We start from the raw sequence: 16759 nt of genomic DNA, 5'->3' as shown, positions 1-16759 counted from the left end.
ACCTATAGGTACCTAGAATAAGGCTTACCTATATGTAGTAGAAATATCTCCTAAACGTGCGCCGTTTAGGAGATACTTCACTTGTAGTCCGCCGGAAATTCCAACGGCGCATGCGCGGTGAAGAAACGAAATGAAGTGCCGTTTCTTCCCTAGCCTATGCCGTTAGTCGTGACACACGGGAGTGACGTCACGCGGCTCCGGCGAATCACAGAGCCGGAGTCTGCGGCCCGAAAGGAAGAGGGCCGGAAGATGGACGCTGCCCACACAGGGGACATCGCTGGATTGTTTTGCAGGTAAGTGGCACATAATGGGCTAGTATGCGATGCATACTAGCCCATTATGCTTTTCATTTGCAGGCTGCAGCAGCGAGAAAAAGAGGAAGTAAAACCCATCAGGGTTTACTTCCTCTGTAAAAGAAATATACAAACAAAAATACAGCGCTGTCCAAACGTGCAAAAATAGCAGCCAGCACAGCAGTGATACAATTTGCAAAAGTGTGAAATGGTAAAGTAAAGTGCAACGCTAAATAGAAAATACGACTAAAATAAGTGTACAAATAATTTGAATACAATGTACAAAGATAAATGTCCATAAGTGAAATATGGGGACCACACAGGTCCTATTGTAAAAAACAAAAATAAAGTCCAGTAAAGTGAATAACAGTCCAATAAGTCAGAAAGGTGTATCAAAATATAAGTGTCACATAGATAATGAAAATTTATAGAAGGTCCACCACCAAAGTCACCAATCGCTTACCGGAAGGGTTGAACTCAGATACACCTAACGAGTCAATCAGGCTTTTGTGAGGTACCCGGGATAATTCAGGCTCACAGTGTAAACGCAGTCTCCAGGGGGTGTTCAGAACAATGGATGTCAGCAGGTAGGATAATAAAGGGCAGGCAGCCCAACCATTAGATATAAAAAGAAGAAGGAGGGCACATAGCGTAATTCCGTATGGAATGGGTAAAAATTGAATAAGCAAATAAGAGACCCCAGATGATGCCTAATTAGGCGAAACGCATCGGGAAGCCAAGCTGATTCCACTGTTACTGTCTTACAAGAGCTGTTTTTATCCTGGAAATGTGAGTGCAATTCTCTTATTTGCTTATTAAATTTTCACCCATTCCATACGGATTTACGCTATGTGCCCTCCTTCTTTTTATATCTAATGGTTGGGCTGCCTGCCCTATATTATCCTACCCAATAGGACCTGTGTGGTCCCCATATTTCACTTATGGACATTTATCTTTGTACATTGTATTCAAATTAATTGTACACTTATTTTAGTCGTATTTTCTATTTAGTGCTGCACTTTACTTTACCAGGTCTTATTTATTGTTACCTCAAAAAGTCACTCCACCAAAAACTGATATTTTAGTTACAGTGGAGACTGGTAGGCTGAGTTAGTCCTGTTTTTTGATGTTCTCGGTACTCCAACAGTGAGATCAGCTTCCATAGTTTCCAACTTTGTTCCTGTTCACTTAGAAATGTTGGTTGTCCCTGCTAACCTTTGTGTGTCCTAGCTCCTCCTGTTAAACAAAATCTCAGCAGGAATGGTGGGAGCCCCTCATAATGGACCCAGCAGCTGTGCAGACCTAGGAAGTCAGTGCAGGGATGGTGGGAGCCACTCATAAAGGACAGCATAGCTCTGCAGAGCCAAGAAACTCTGCACATGGATGGTGGGAGTCTCTTATAATGGGCACAATAGGTATTCAGACCCAGGAACTTAGCACAGGAGTGGTGGGAGCCCTTCACAATGGGCACATTGGCTGTGAATACCTGGGTGCTCGGCACAGGAATGGTGGGAGCCCTTCACAATAGGCACAGTGGCTGTGAATACCTGGGTGCTCGGCCCAGGAATGGTGGGAGCCCCTCATAATGGGCACAACAGGTGTGCAGACCTGCGAACTCAGTGCAGAGATTGTCAAAGACCCTCATAATGGGCACAACCATTGTTAAAACATGGAACCCAGCACTGGAATGATGGGAGCTCCTAATAATGAGCACAGCAGCTGTGAATACCTGGTAAATTCAGCACAAGGATGGTGGGAACCCCTTATAATGGGCACAACAGGTATCATGCAGACCTGAGAACTCAATGCAAGGATTATGGAAGTCCCTGATAATGAACAACATAGGTCTGCATAGCCAGAAACTCTTGTGGATGGCTTGAGCCCCTCATAATGGGCCCAACAGATGTGCAGACCTGGGAATTTAGCACAGGTGTGGTGCGCACCCCTTATAATGGGTACAAGCGTTCAGACCACTCAGGCCTCTAACTCAGCACGGGAATGGTGGAAGCCCTTCATCATGGAAACAGCAGCTGTGAATAACTGGAAACACAGGAAAGGCGGGAGCCCCTTATGTTGGGCACAACCGGTTTGCAGATCTGGGAACTCAGTGAAAGAATGATGGAAGCCCCCGATAATGGACAACATAGGTATTCAGAGCCAGAAACTCTATGTCGAGCCCATAATGGGCACAATATGTGTGCATGTAGGCTACATATTCCTCCAGCCTGTAGATGGCATTGCACAATTTCTCCAGGTGAAGAGTTTTGGCAAGGGGACTTGTCTCCCCTTGTGGGCTCCAGCAATCAGTATTTTGGTGCAGTATATATATTTAACGGATATATTGTGTTTTAAGTTTAGTTCTTTTACTACTTTAGCCAGGTGCTTGGCTAATAATGGAGAGTGAGAGAAACACTGGCTGCAGTTGCGCTCTGTAGCTGCTGCCCTATGGTGCTGGACTGGTTAATAGCTATATCAGCAGCAGAAGGGAGCTTTTTAAACAGGGAGTGTTCAGTAAATTGAGTTAAAGTGATTGTAAAGTCTCCTTTTTTTTAGTTAAAAATAACAAACATATTATACTTACCTGCTCTGTGCAGTGGTTTCGCACAGAGCAGCCCTGATCCTCCTCTTCTCAGGTCCCTCTTCGGTGCTCCTGGACCCTCCCTCCTGTTGAGTGCCCCCCACAGCAAGCAGCTTGATATGGGGGAACCAGAGCTGAGCCACAGCTCCGTGTCCATTCAGACACAGAGCCACGGCTCGGACCCTTCTTTCCTCATTGGCCCACTGACTTGGATTGACAGTTGCTGTCTCAGCCAATGAGGAGTGGGGTCCCGGGCAGCCGAGACACTCCTGCAACATTGCCGGATCTAGATGGACCTCAGGTAAGTATTAGAAGGGCTGATGTAGTTTCTTTTGTTTTTTGTAATGCATAGAATGCATTTAGAAAAAACCTTCTGCCTTTAAAACCACTTAAAAGCAGCAATGCACCATAGGAACTGTAGTCTTGAGGAGAGACTATGGTGTAATCATTTTGTATTTGAACTACATTCCCCAGGGAGCTTTTGCCAATAGAAGTGAAAAGAGCTGCATTTTCCTAGGCTGTACAAGACACAGCTTCCTATGTAAGGCTCCATTCACATCAATGGGTTTTTTCCTGATATTTGCAGAAATGCAGGACATTACTTTTTAACATGGGTTCCTATAGAACACGTTCACATCAATGCATTTTTGTGCCTCTGCGTTTTTGAAAAGAGTCCGGGACTTTTCCAAACGCAAAACGCTGCTTTCGTGGTTAAATAGACTTCAATGGAGAAGTGGCAGAAAAGCATGTAGTGCGTTACCACAATTTGCGTCTTTAAATCTGGCCAAAAAAACCCCACACACACCAAAAATAATGCAAATCGCAGCAGAAAAAAAAAACACACAAAAAGCACTGCAGAAACGATCAAAAGCAACATGCATAGGTGTGAACGGAGCCTTAGGGAGACCACAGAGTAGACCATCACTGCTGCATGTTGGTGGCCTGAGCCGGATACAGAGAGCTGACAGTTTCCTGGGTAAGGAACAGAATAAACTAATCGCTGTGTGACCAGATGGCAAGCTGCTGCAGGGATTTGCCATCTGCTGCTAAAGACACTGAGCCCTTTAGAAACAGGCAATTCAGCCATCTAGTAGCCTTATTGCTGCCTGCAGGCTTGACAGGGACTATTCCAATGTGCACCAACAGTACAACTGGGCCCCAGTTCTAGCTTGCTGAAGACTGCCCCTTTACAGTTGCTAGACCTTTCCCCATTGCTTAGTATAACTGGTAGCTCTCAGAGGACATTGGGTCATACCCTAGCCATTCTAGAGAGTGCCACTCTAAATGTTACAATATTCTTATCCACACTGCATGGCGGAATATTTGGGGGGGGGGGGGGGGATCTTGTCAAAACCAGGGTCAGATCACTGGTGAACTTTGGCCCCTCCTTTCCTCTGCAGCCTTCTGGGACACAGGTCCAAAAACACTGCGGGACCATTCATAAAACACAGCGTGGCTTGCGCATGCACAGTAGGAAACTGCCTGTGAAGCCAGGCTTCTGTCAGTTTCCCTTATCTAGTATGCCTGGCGTTTGACTGTCACTACCTCTGCTGGAAGTTTATTCCAAGCATCAACTACCCTTTCAGTAAAATACTTTCTAAGACTAGTTTTGAGCTTTCCTCTAGTTAGTTTAAGGCCATGTCCCCATGTTCTTGAAAAAATGCCCTTCTTTCACCCCCTTGATGTATGTAAAAGGTTTCAATCATGTTTCCCTTCATACTGTACACATTAAGTTCCTGTCATCATTTTGCTACATCTTTTGACTCGTTCTTTTATCAATATCTTTGATAGTGAGGTCTTCAGAACGGGACACAGTATTCTTAAATGAGGTCTCACTAAAGATCTATATAGGAGGAATCAGAACCTCCTGCTGGGGATCCCTCTAGTGAAGAGAAGCCCGGAGTAATGCCTAAAAGAAAATAAACGTAGGGCTTACATGACTGGGTGAACAGGGGTATAATGGGATTTGTAAAAGTAGATAGGATTGGTAGCTAAAGGGGTAGAGGAGGAGTTGGAAGGAAAGTAAGGGATAGGAGGTCCCTCCCCAGCGTCAGTGTGAGAATAGGAAGCAGCTTGTAAGCATGTCATCCCTAGAGGAGCTGCTGGGACAATTGCAGGCCGCACGGCGGTGAAAGGCGAGGGATGGCTGCGGGACCAGGTCGCCAAGGTACTGGGGGCAAAGACACCTACAGACAGCACCGAGAGGAGGGGGTCGGCCCGGGTGCGGCGGTTCCGTCCGCCACATCGATTCTCTCGACTCCCCACCCAGAGCGCAGAGACAGGCGAGTAGCCCCCCTCGCGTCCCTTCAGAGCCCCCTGCGAAAACAGTGGCGGTTCCGGTGCGGGGGGCTCTGGGAGGTTACAGAAGCAGAGGCCAGGATCGACGGGAGGGCCCTCCGGGATATCGGGGTCCCATGACGAACCAGCCATGTGGCCCAACATGGAGTTTTCGGGCTCCTCCCCTGGCTCAGTCGCAGCGGGGGGGGGGCTTCGGCAGGGGACGATCCCAGTCACGGCCGCCTGGCCAGCTTATTCCTCAGCTGGCGGCTCCCAGGGCTCAAGCAGGGTGCGGGGGACGAAGGAAACGGCAGGCGCACCGGGTCTGCGGGAGCGGGACAGCACAAAAGGCCCAGGAAAAGCAGCAAGCAAGTCGCCAGGGGGGAGGAGGCATGGCCAAGCGGGATGCGGATCTCCGGCATCCAGGGCAGGATCCCCTGGAGGGCCATCTATTGCAGCAGAGGAGCAGATCGCGGATCGATCGGAAGGGGAGCTTTCCCTGTCAGAGGAGGAAGAACCGCGCAGACCCAGGTCAGCGAGGGAGGCGAGACCATCGGCTGGTGGGACGTCTTCCAGGCAGCCCGGTAAGTCCACTGTTACTTTGGGGTGTTTAGAGGAGGAGGTGCTTGAGCAGTTAGAAAGGGGGGGCACAGGGGGTGGGACACGGGCCCCTTCACAGCAGGGGGTTCCCCCCGCTGTTCCACTTCTGGCTACGAGGGTCCATGACCACACCCCGGCGGAGGGTGGATTGCAGGGGTTCCTGTTGGGTATGAAAGAACTAGCGCATAGGTTTGAGTCCAGGGTTAGCGGGGCTGTCACGCCCGCAATGGCTTGGGGTTCAGCGTCGGGGGAGGCGGTACCACAGTCACTGCCAGGACCATCGACAGGAAATCTGTCGCCCGCGTTGGTGGACACCGTGGTGGCTGCTCCTAATACGGATGTGGAACAGGCGGCGGGGGACAAAACAGGGGGTCAGAGGGGGCAGCTAATAAACAAGACTTGATTAGGTTGGCAGACGCGGCCCGTGTGAAGTTTATGGGTGCTTTGAGGGTCCGTTGGGCGCTCATTTGAAACAGGAGGTAGGAGATAAGATTTGGAAGGGGGAATATGTGGAGATATTTTCCCTTCTACCCCTTGAGAAGTTCAACTTGGATAGGGTAAAACCAGAGGACAATAAGAAAGAGGATGAGGAGAAGAGGAGGTACAGGCTCATACCTAGGACGTTTCAGAAATGGCTGCAGGCGTTCGCTATTTTGCCAGCGTAATAGGGGAGAAGAACCCGGAGCACTGCTCCGCACTTTTCTGTTATTTGGATGCGATAGGAGAAGCTCACAGAGTCTACGGGGGAGTGGCATGGTTGAGATATGACGAGCAGTTTCGTCAGCGGAGGGCGATACGCACGGCCCTGCAGTGGGATCACAAGGACATCAGTCTATGGATGCGTCTGATGACTTCGGCGAGGGCACCTAATCATTTTTTTTCCAGGTGGGGCCGGTGGGTCAGCTACTCCCGGACAATCGGCCGCAAGGAAAAAGGGAGTCTGTTGGCAATATAACGAGGGCACATGCAAATTCGGGGGGAACTGCAAGTTCAAGCATGAATGCTCGGGCTGCGGGGGAGCCCACCCGGTGTTTTAAACAAGGCAAAGGAAGGACTGGAGAGTCTGCGAACAAAAGGGAGGACGCCGGTGAGGCTGGAAAAGATGCGTCCGTTTCTAGATAGATACCCCGATAGGGAGGCAGCGCAGGTTCTGGGCCAGGGGTTTTTGGAGGGTTTTAGGATACCGGCGAGTTTGGGGGTATCTCCCCCTATGGCAAGGAACTTACGTTCAGCGCTGCAACATCCCAAGGTGGTTTCGGAGAAACTACGGAAGGAAGTTGCGTTAGGGCGGATGGCAGGGCCTTTCTCGGAGTTGCCGATGCCCGCCTTGGTGGTCTCGCCTTTGGGAGTGGTCCCCAAAAAAGAGCCGCTGAAATATCGGCTGATTCACCACCTCTCTTTCCCCAAGGGAGGCTCGGTTAAGGACGCTATTGATCCAAAGATGTGCGCAGTTTCGTACACCTCTTTTGATGCTGCAGTTTTTGGGTAAGACGTTATGGGCGAGGGGCTAAGATGGCGAAAACAGACATTGAGGCTGCTTTCAGATTACTTCCCGTCCACCCAGTTTTCACCTCCTAGGTTGTCACTGGCAAGAGGAGTATTATGTGGATCGATGTTTGCCAATGGGCTGCTCTATTTCAGACGGTCAGTAAGTGAAACGACATGGGCAGCGTATAACAAGGTGTGGTCAGAATGGGAGTCACTGTTGAAACAAGTCGGGGGGGCCAGATGGAACACCGGATCGGCGGCTGCTGGTGATTAGGGATGAGCTGATCACCCCCCGGTTCGGTTCGCACCAGAACCTGCGAACGGACCGAAAATTCGCACTTTTAAAAACTTTTAAAAATGGTCGTTTTTTCGGGAGCAGTGATTTTAATGATGCTTAAAGTAAAAAAAAAAAAAAAAAAAAGTGAAATATTCCTTTAAATATCGTACCTGGGGGGTGTCTATAGTATGCCTGTAAAGTGGCGCGTGTTTCCCGTGTTTAGAACAGTCCCTGCACAAAATGTCATTTTTAAAGAAAAAAATCTCATTTAAAACTGCTTGCGGGTTTAATGTAATGTCGGGTCCTGGCAATATGGATGAAAATCAGTGAGACAAACGGCATGGGTACCCCCCAGTCCATTACCAGGCCCTTTGGGTCTTGTATGGATATTAAGGGGAACCCCTTAATTCAAATAAGGAAAGGTGTGGGGCCACCAGGCCCTATATACTCTGAACAGCAGTATACAGGCGGTGCAAACAGGACAGGGACTGTAGGTTTGTTGTTAAGTAGAATCTGTTTGTAATTTTGAACGGGTACATTTTTAACATGTTTAACTCCAGCCAAAAAATCTTTTTCAAGCTTTTTGGAAAACATAGGGAAGGGTTATCACCCTTGTGACATTTGTTTTGCTGTCTTTCCTCCTCTTCAGAAGATTTCACCTTACTTTTTGTCCCAATGACAAATATTTTTTGAAAATTTGGGGTTTTTTGTGGAACAAGGATTGGAAAGCATCAGTGGAAAGGAGAAATGTTTTTCCCATATTAACTCTTACAGGAGAGAATTTCCCTTCCTAGGGGTAGGTTTCATCTCACTTCCTGTTGTCTCCTTCCGTTTGCAAGTAGGAGACGTTTGTAAGTTAGATGTTTGAAAGTAGGGGCCTGCCCTATATACTCAGCAGAAATTTGGGCCTTAGGTGTTGTTGTGGCCACAACACTGTAAGCCCTCACAGGGCCCTGCTGTGAAATATTAGATCAAGAATTGTAATTACATGCCCCTGTTGAACAGGGGCAGAAAAACTGGGCCTTTGGTGGTGGTGGTGCTGGTGCCACAACATTGTAAGTCCTCACTCGCTCTTGGTGGGTGCAGAAATGGGCCCTGCTGTGAAATATTAGATCAAGAATTGTAATTACATGCCCCTGTTGAACAAGGGCAGAAAAATTGGGCCTTTGGTGGTGGTGGTGGTGGTGCCACAACACTGTAAGTCCTCACTCGCTCTTGGTGGGTGCAGAAATGGGCCCTGCTGTGAAATATTAGATCAAGAATTGTAATTACATGCCCCTGTTGAACAGGGGCTGAAAAATTAGGCCTTAGGCACTGGTGCTGGTGCCACGACACTGCAACCCCTCACAGACACTCTAGTTGGAACGCAGGAACGAGTCCTGCTGCAAAGTATTGCATCAAAAATTGTAATTACACGCCCCTGTTAAACAGGGGCAGAAAAATTGGGCCTTAGGTACTGGTGCTGGTGCCACAACACTGCAACCCCTCACAGATACTCTAGTTGGAATGCTGAAATGAGCCCTGCTGCAAAGTATTGCATCAAAAATTGTAATTACACGCCCCTGTTAAACAGGGGCTGAAAAATTGTGCCTTAGGCACTGGTGGTGGCGCCCAGAACCAAAAATGTTCTTACAAGCTATCAGCGTGATCATTGAGGAGGAAGAGGATAATTACTCAGGGGTAGTCACTCAGCATCAGCATAGGCAGTCTTTGAAGGGATCTGAGATTTCAAAAAAAATTATTCGGTTACATCAGCATCAGGTGCTTGGTAGCTGGTGGTGATCCAAGACTGATTCATTTTTATGAAGGTCAGTCGATCGACCGAGTCGGTGGACAGACGCACCCTGTGATCGGTTACCACGCCTCCAGCAGCACTGAATGTGCGTTCCGAAAGAACGCTGGATGCAGGACAGGCCAGTAGCTCAATTGCATACTGTGCAAGCTCTGGCCAGTGATCCATCCTCAAGACCCAGTAACCCAGAGGATTTTCGGTGGGAAAGGTGTCCAAGTCTGATCTTGCCCCTAGGTATTCCTGCACCATGTAAAACAGATGCTGGCGATGGTTGCTGGAACCGATCATACCTTGGGGCTGCGGACCAAAAAATTGTCTGAACGCATCGGTCAGATGGCCACCTTCTCCACCGCTTCTTCTTTGACTGACCGAAGCCTCAGCAACACGTTGTCCAGAAACAGGAGTTTGTAACCTCCCAGTCTCTGGGAACGCGTTGCACAGACCTTTCTGCAAGGCCTCCCGAAGATGTTTCATCCTCTGCTCCCTCTGTGACGGCAAGAGAAGGTCCGCAACCTTACCCTTGTAACGTGGATCAAGGAGGGTTGCCAGCCAGTATTGGTCCTTCTCCTTGATACCACGAATACGAGGATCCTTACGCAGGCTTTGCAGGATCAGGGAGGCCATGCAGCGTAGGTTTGCTGAGGCATTCGGTCCGGAGTCCTCTGGGTCACTAAGGACAACATGGTTCGCAGCCACCTCCTCCCAGCCACGTACAAGTCCATGTGTTTCTTGGGACTGATCCCTTAAAGACTGCTGCTGATGCTGAGTGCCAGGCTCCACCTCCATACTGACACAATCTTCCTCCTCCTCCTCCTCCTCCTCTTCCTGTGTGATCGGCAGGCATGCAGGAACACTGTCTGGATAAAGGGGGCCTTGAGAGCTAAGGAAGTCCTCCTCTTCCTGCCTCTGTTCTGCCTCAAGTGCCCTGTCCATTATTCCACACAGCGTGTGCTCCACAGGTGGACAAGGGGGACAGCGTCACTGATGCATGTACTGTCACTGCTCACCATCCTCGTGGCCTCCTCAAATGGTGACAGGACAGTGCATGCATCCCTGATCATGGCCCACTGGCGTGGGAAAAAAAAACAAGCTCCCCTGACCCTGTCCTGGTGCCATAGTCGCACAGGTACTCATTGATGGCCCTCTGCTGCGTGTGCAGCCGCTGCAGCATGGCCAACGTTGAGTTCCACCTGGTGGGCATGTCACAGATTAGGCGGTTCTTGGGCAGGTTAAACTCCTTTTGGAGGTCCGTCAGCCGAGCACTGGCATTATATGACTGGCGGAAATGCACACAGACTTTCCTGGCCTGCCTCAGGACATCCTGTAAGCCCGGGTACCTGCCCAAGAACTGCTGCACCACCAAGTTAAGGATGTGAGCCAAACAGGGCACATGGGTCATTTGTCCCTGTCAGAGGGCAGAGAGGAGGTTGGTGCCATTGTCGCAAACCACCATTCCTGCCTTAAGTTGGCGTGGCTTCAACCACCTCTGAACCTGCCCCTGCAGAGCTGACAGAACCTCTGCCCCAGTGTGGCTCCTGTCCCCCAAGCACACCAGCTCAAGCACTGCATGGCATCTTTTGGCCTGCATACTTGCATAGCCCCTTGAACGGCTACGGAGCACCGCTGGTTCTGAGGACAAAGCACAGGAAGAGGCCATGGAGGAAGAAGAGGAGGGGGTGGAGGAGAGAGGTGTGTCACAATCATTAGCATTTTGGAGGCGTGGTGGCGGAACAACCTCCAACACTACTGCACCTTGTCCTGCATCCTTCCCAGCTGCCAGCATAGTCACCCAATGCGCCGTGAAACTTAGGTAACGTCCCTGTCCATGCCTGCTGGACCATGAGTCAGCGGTAATATGCACCTTACCGCTGACCGCCCTGTCCAGCGAGGCATGGACATTGCCTTCCACATGCCGGTAGAGAGCCAGAATCGCCTTCCGTGAGAAAAAGTGGCGTTTGGGTACCTGCCACTGAGGAACCGCACATTCCACAAACTCACGGAAGGGAGCAGAGTCTACCAACTGAAAAGGCAGCAGTTGAAGTGCTAGCAATTTTGCCAAGCTAGCATTCAACCGCTGGGCATGTGGATGGCTGGGAGCAAACTTCTTTCGGCAGTGCAGTAGCTGGGGCAGGGAAATTTGCCTGGTTCAATCTGACGTCAGTGTACCAAAAGCAGATTGCCCACAAGTACTTGGCTGTGACACACCTAATTCTACACCTTCATTCCTCTCAGTGCAGGTCTCAGAGAGGACTGAAGGTATAGTGAGGTTGGAAATCTCAGCTGATGAGGAGCAAGGAGAGGTCCTCTTTGTTCTTTGGTGTGGGTCTTTTAGATACGCTTGCCAACAAACTGCATGGCAGGTCAACATATGTCTGGTCAAGCATGTGGTACCCAAGCGGGAGATGTTTTGGCCACGCGAGATACACTTGAGACATATGTTGCAAATAGCAGCGGTGCGATCTGATGCACTCGTCTCAAAAAAGGCCCACACCAAAGAACTTTTTAAATAACGCGCAGAGACTGCAGCGCCCTGCACATGTGGAGCTTTGGGGTGTGATGCAGTCAATGTGCTGCCCTTAGGCTGGCCCCTGGAGGGCATCCTGCCTCGTTGGTGATGTGCCGCCTCCTGCTCCTCCTCCTCCTCTCTCCTATCAGGCACCCACGTTGAGTCAGTGATCTCATCATCCCCTCCCTCCTCATCACTGGAGCAAACCTGGCAGTATGCTGCAGCAGGGGGAGCATGACTGCCAGATTGCTGTCCTTCTTGGGCACCCCCTCTGTCCGTGCTCATGTTACTGCCTTCATCGAGCTCAGTATCATCATCAGAGCCTTCCAAACGCTGGGCATCCTCCTGGAGCATGTACCCAACACTGTGGTCAAACAGTTCGAGGGACTCCTCAGGAGGACATGGTGGGGCTAGGGAAAGAGTCACTGATGACATTGACCCGAGGGAAGAGGCCGCTGCTTTGCCAGACAAAGTACCCTGGGCATGGGTGAGAGAGGATGAGGAAGATGAGGACGGCTTGGTCATCCACTCGACCAAGTCTTCCGCATGTTGCGGCTCAACACGGCCAGCTGCCGAAAAAAAGGCCAAGCGTGTCCCACGGCCACGTGCTGATGAGGATGCACCGTCTCCACGACCAGCACTAGACACAGAGCCTGTTTGCCCTCTCTTATTGGCTTGTGACTGCCTGCCTCTCCTCCTTGGCCTTCCAGACATACTAATGGCCTGTAGCTGCACTAAGCTGGGATATATATATATATATATATGTACTGATACTGCAGCTAGCAAAATCAACTGCCTGCCTGTAGTATGAGAACACAACAAACCTTCTACAGGTAGCTTTAGCTGAACACTGTGAGGTGGACGCACCCCACTAACTTGTAGGTTTAGCTGAACACTGTGAGCAGGACGCACTGCACTAACTGTAAATAGTCTAGCTGCCTGACTGTGGTACAATAGGATCAAAAAAACACCAGCAATTTTCTTCACGTAGCTGTAAATACTGTAACAAGACAAGCCTGCCTATCAGTAAGAAGATAACAGGAACGGATCTAGCTGAACACTGTGAGGTGGACGCACCCCACTAACTTGTAGGTTTAGCTGAACACTGTGAGGTGGACGCACCCCACTAACTTGTAGGTTTAGCTGAACACTGTGAGCAGGACGCACCCCACTAACTTGTAGGTTTAGCTGAACACTGTGAGGTGGACGCACCCCACTAACTTGTAGTTTTAGCTGAACACTGTGAGCAGGACGCACCCCACTAACTTGTAAGTTTAGCTGAACACTGTGAGCAGGACGCACCACACTAACTTGTAGGTTTAGCTGAACACTGTGAGCAGGACGCACCCCACTAACTTGTAGGTTTAGCTGAACACTGTGAGCAGGACGCACTGCACTAACTGTAAATAGTCTAGCTGCCTGACTGTGGTACTAATAGGATCAAAAGAACACCAGTAATTTTCTTCAGGTAGCTGTAAATACTGTAACAAGACAAGCCTGCCTGTCAGTAAGAAGATAACAGGAACGGATCTAGCTGAACACTGTGAGCAGGACGCACCCCACTAACTTGTAGGTTTAGCTGAACACTGTGAGGTGGACGCACCCCACTAACTTGTAGGTTTAGCTGAACACTGTCAGCAGGACGCACCCCACTAACTTGTAAGTTTAGCTGAACACTGTGAGCAGGACGCACCACACTAACTTGTAGGTTTAGCTGAACACTGTGAGCAGGACGCACCCCACTACCTTGTAGGTTTAGCTGAACACTGTGAGGACGCACTGCACTAACTGTAAATAGTCTAGCTGCCTGACTGTGGTACTAATAGGATCAAAAGAACACCAGTAATTTTCTTCAGGTAGCTGTAAATACTGTAACAAGACAAGCTTGCCTGTCAGTAAGAAGATAACAGGAACGGATCTAGCTGAACACTGTGAGCAGGACGCACCCCACTAACCTGAAGGTTTAGCTGAAAACTGTTGAACAGGACGCACCGCACTAACTTGTAGGTTTAGCTGAACACTGTGAGCAGGACGCACCCCACTAACTTGTAGGTTTAGCTGAACACTGTGAGCAGGACGCACCCCACTAACTTGTAGTTTTAGCTGAACACTGTGAGCAGGACGCACTCCACTAACTGTAAATAGTCTAGCTGCCTGACTGTGGTACTAATAGGATCAAAAGAACACCAGCAATTTTCTTCAGGTAGCTGTAAATACTGTAACAAGACAAGCCTGCCTGTCAGTAAGAAGATAACAGGAACGGATTTAGCTGAACACTGTGAGCAGGACGCACTGCACTAACTGTAAATAGTCTAGCTGCCTGACTGTGGTACTAATAGGATCAAAAGAACACCAGTAATTTTCTTCAGGTAGCTGTATATACTGTAAAAAGACAAGCCTGCCTGTCAGTAGGAAGATAACAGGAACGGATCTAGCTAAACTGAATACAGTGTATATATATATATATGCAACACCTGGGATGCATATAAATACACAATACACTGTAAGTGCAGCTAACTGACTGACTGTTCTGCCTAATTTATCTAACTCAAATGTCACTGTCTGTCTCTCTCTCTCTCAATGAACGCCGGAACACACACTACACAGGGCTGCCGTGCAGGCGACCTTATATAGTGTGGGGCGTGTACTAAATCCCGAGCCATAATTGGCCAAAGCCTCCTTGGCTTTGGCCAATTACGGCTCTGTTCAGACGGCGCTGTGATTGGCCAAGCATGCGGGTCATAGTGCATGCTTGGCCAATCATCAGCCAGCAATGCACTGCGATGCCGCAGTGAATTATGGGCCGTGAGGCGCCACACGAATTTGGCGCGAACGGCCCATATCGTTCGCAATTCGGTGAACAGACGATGTTCGAGTCAAACATGGGTTCGACTTGAACACGAAGCTCATCCCTGCTGGTGATGTATTTTGTATATAGGAACTTGGAGGATGGGGTGTCGGTGTCAGCATTGGGTAAAAAATTGGCAGGCCTTGCCTTTTGGTTCAAGTTGCAGGGAGAACAAGACTTTACGAAAGAATTTTGGGTCAGGTAGGCCATGAAGGGTTATAGGAGAGCGATAATGCGCAAGGATAACAGGCGCCCGGTGTCTTTTGATTTACTGGGTAGGCTTTTTGGGCAATTACTAGAAACATGTTCATCAAGTTGTGAAACGTTGCTGTTCAGAACTGCATTTGCCCTGGCGTTTTTTGGGGCATTCAGGATTGGGGAGCTCGTTAGTCCGTCCAAGAAGGAAAATGGGGGGATTGGGGCGGAGGATGTCATTTTCGGAGCGGATAGGTTGTCTATGGGGGTAAAAAAGTCTAAAACGGATCAGGAGGGAAAGGGCAAGTGGATAATGGTTTTTGCGATACCCAGTTCCCTACTGTGCCCAGATTCAACTGTTAAAAAGTTTATGGAGATCCGTCCAGGTGGGAAGGGCTCCTTTTTAGTGCATGAGAACGGGGAATCATTGTCGAGGTTCCAGTTTATTTCAGTGTTTAGGAAGTGCTTGAGTGCATTGGGCTTGGGGGATCTGAAGTTTTTGTCACATTCATTTAGGATAGGGGCGGCTACAGAAGCGGTGAGATGGGGACTGGATGAGTTATCCATTAAGAGAATTGGGCGGTGGGAGTCAAGAAGGTTTAAATCATATGTCAGGCCTGAGTTGTTAGAGGTGTAGTGGAGCGGTGATAAGGAGTTGTCGGCATGGGTTTGTGTGATGTGTTTAAATGAATCATGTGTCATGGTGGTTGGTGTTTTTGTTTTCTTCTTTTGCAGGTTATCCACAGGGGTTGGTCTGGATTATGGGACATTCATATGTCTGTTGGGGAGCACGGAGGGCGGATGTTAGACCTGCGGGTAGACAGCTGGGCATTTCCAGAAGGGAAACTTGCATTAAATGGTTGGGAGTCCCTGGGATGCTTTGGAGCAGAATTGTGCCAGAAGTACACCGCTTTGCTCGGATGGACAGGCCCCCGGACATTTTAGTGCTACATGTAGGGGGGAGTGATTTAGGACTTAGGTCAAAGTTAGATATCACGTGGGATATCAAATTTGATTTTCTGCACCTACGTGCTGCTTTTCCTAACATGCTGATTGTGTGGTCGGATGTTGTTGCCAGGGCCACATGGAGATGGGCGAGAACGGTGGAAAGGGTCAACAAGGCCAGGAAAAAAGTTAATAGGGAGGTCAGCAAGTTTGTGGTGATAAATGGGGGGCTGGCCATCAGGCATCTGGAGTTAGAGGTGGATACCTGGCGTTATCTTCGTGATGATGGGGTACACCTTAATGATGTGGGGATAGACATGTGGGCCCTAGGCATTCAGGATAGCATTGAAAGAGCACTAAGGGTGTGGAGGCGCGCTCAAGGGTAGGTTGTACCCTCGCTTGCTGTGGCGGGTGTTGGTCGTTGCAGGTAAAGTTAGAAACCCCCCCAGATAAGGTGAATGCGGGACTCATCGTTAATATGGGCTCGTTGGTGTATTCCAGCTGTTTTTTAGCTGGAATTTTGATAAATGGGTGCACTGCGGGCTGTGTTAAGGTTGTCTGAGCTAGCTTGTCAGCTGGAGGCCTATTTTCAGTTGAAGGTACCGCAGTGCATGGTGAATGATCGTGAGGTGATGCTGGGGGGGGCTGTTGGGGGTTGAGGATGTCCTGCATAGACCAACATTACCAGTTGAGGTTTAACAGATGTTGTTTCAAATGTTATTTTATAGAAAAATAAATAAAGGGGCTGCTATGGCCAATAAATACTCCAGAAATGGTGTGGTCCCCTTTAATGGGTAAAAGGGGAGTAATACAAGGTTGGCTGGGATAGCCTCTGCATTTAGCATTTGTTATACTAAAGTCATGCAACCTAAAATTCTGGTCACACCATTTGAAATCTGAAATAACTACCCCCAAACCTTCCCCCCCCCCCCCCCCCCCCTCTGTAGTGCTGGCCAACAC

This window comes from Aquarana catesbeiana, linkage group LG03 (genome assembly GCF_042186555.1).
Source record: "Aquarana catesbeiana isolate 2022-GZ linkage group LG03, ASM4218655v1, whole genome shotgun sequence".
Classification (NCBI taxonomy): domain Eukaryota; kingdom Metazoa; phylum Chordata; class Amphibia; order Anura; family Ranidae; genus Aquarana; species Aquarana catesbeiana.
The sequence above is the reverse complement of the archived record's forward strand: the minus strand, read 5'-3'. Positions refer to the sequence as shown.